This window comes from Piliocolobus tephrosceles, chromosome 4 (assembly GCF_002776525.5).
Source record: "Piliocolobus tephrosceles isolate RC106 chromosome 4, ASM277652v3, whole genome shotgun sequence".
In the NCBI taxonomy this organism is placed as follows: domain Eukaryota; kingdom Metazoa; phylum Chordata; class Mammalia; order Primates; family Cercopithecidae; genus Piliocolobus; species Piliocolobus tephrosceles.
Genome location: NC_045437.1, coordinates 649,475 through 650,640, shown reverse-complemented (window position 1 = coordinate 650,640; position 1,166 = coordinate 649,475).

Sequence of the window (1,166 nt, the reverse complement as noted above, 5' to 3'; positions counted from 1 at the left end):
TCAAGTCCATCTGAGCCCACAAACCCTCAGCCAGGAGCCAGGATCAGGCAGCAGAATTTACACACGCCTAGTTCCTACTGCTGGAGCAAAAGGTGTTTCCTGGGAAGGAAGGGGTAGAGCTGCCTGGGTCAGGACCAGCCACATCTGGGGCTCAGACCTGGTCCCCGGCATCCACGAGCCTTAGGTTGCCCTGCGTGGATCTTCCTCCTAGGGAGACCACCTTCCTCTTGGTGTGTGTGTGTTAGGGGGTGCCACAGGGCCATAACCCACCGCATCCCCGTGATATGATCTTCCACCCAGGGCAGCCCCCACCCAGATGATCCCCCACCCAGGGCCTACCCCACCCAGATGATCCTCCACCTGCATGATCCCCCACCTGGGGCAGCTCCCACCCAGGTGATCCCCCACACAGTAGAACACCTACCCAGGACAGCTTCCACTCACTGCATCTCCCACCCATGGCACCCTCCACCCTGATAATCTCCCACACAGGGCTTCCCTCCTAGGGCATCAGCAACAGGTATCCCCCTAAGGTGACATCCCCCTCACAATACATCTACCTCCCAGAGCTACCCCTCCCAGAGCCACCCCCTAGGCCATTCCTTCCCCAAGGCTCCACCACCCAGGACAATCCCCACAAGGATTCCCCACCCAGGGCATCCCCCCACTCAGGGCTTCCTCCCCACATGGAATCTCCACCCAGGGTATCCCCTTCCCCAGGTAATTCCCCTCCCCAGAGTATCCCCCCCAGGGGATTTCCCCCTCCCCAGTGCATCCGGCCCCCTAGTGCATCCCCCACCCGCAGGGTCCTTCCACCCAGGGCTTCTCCCTCCCTAGGGCTTCCCCTGCCGAGGGCTTCCCCATCCTGGGCATTTCACCTCCAGGCCATCTCCCCGCCAGGGCCTCCAGGGCACATCAACTCAGCAACACCTCCTCAGTGCGGAAGCCCCTCCCCAGCGCTGCAGGGCTCTGCCTGGGAATGGCTTTGATTGGCCCTACTGGATCCAGGGGAGGGGCGGGTTCTGTGGTCTGCAGCCCCCTGGAATCACACCTGGGGAAGGGCAGTGCCCTCCAGGAAAGTGGCACGCGGTTCTCAGAAAAAGAATTAAGAAAAACATCAGCTGTCCCTAAATCTTATTTCCTGATACAAAAATTAAGACCGTTCT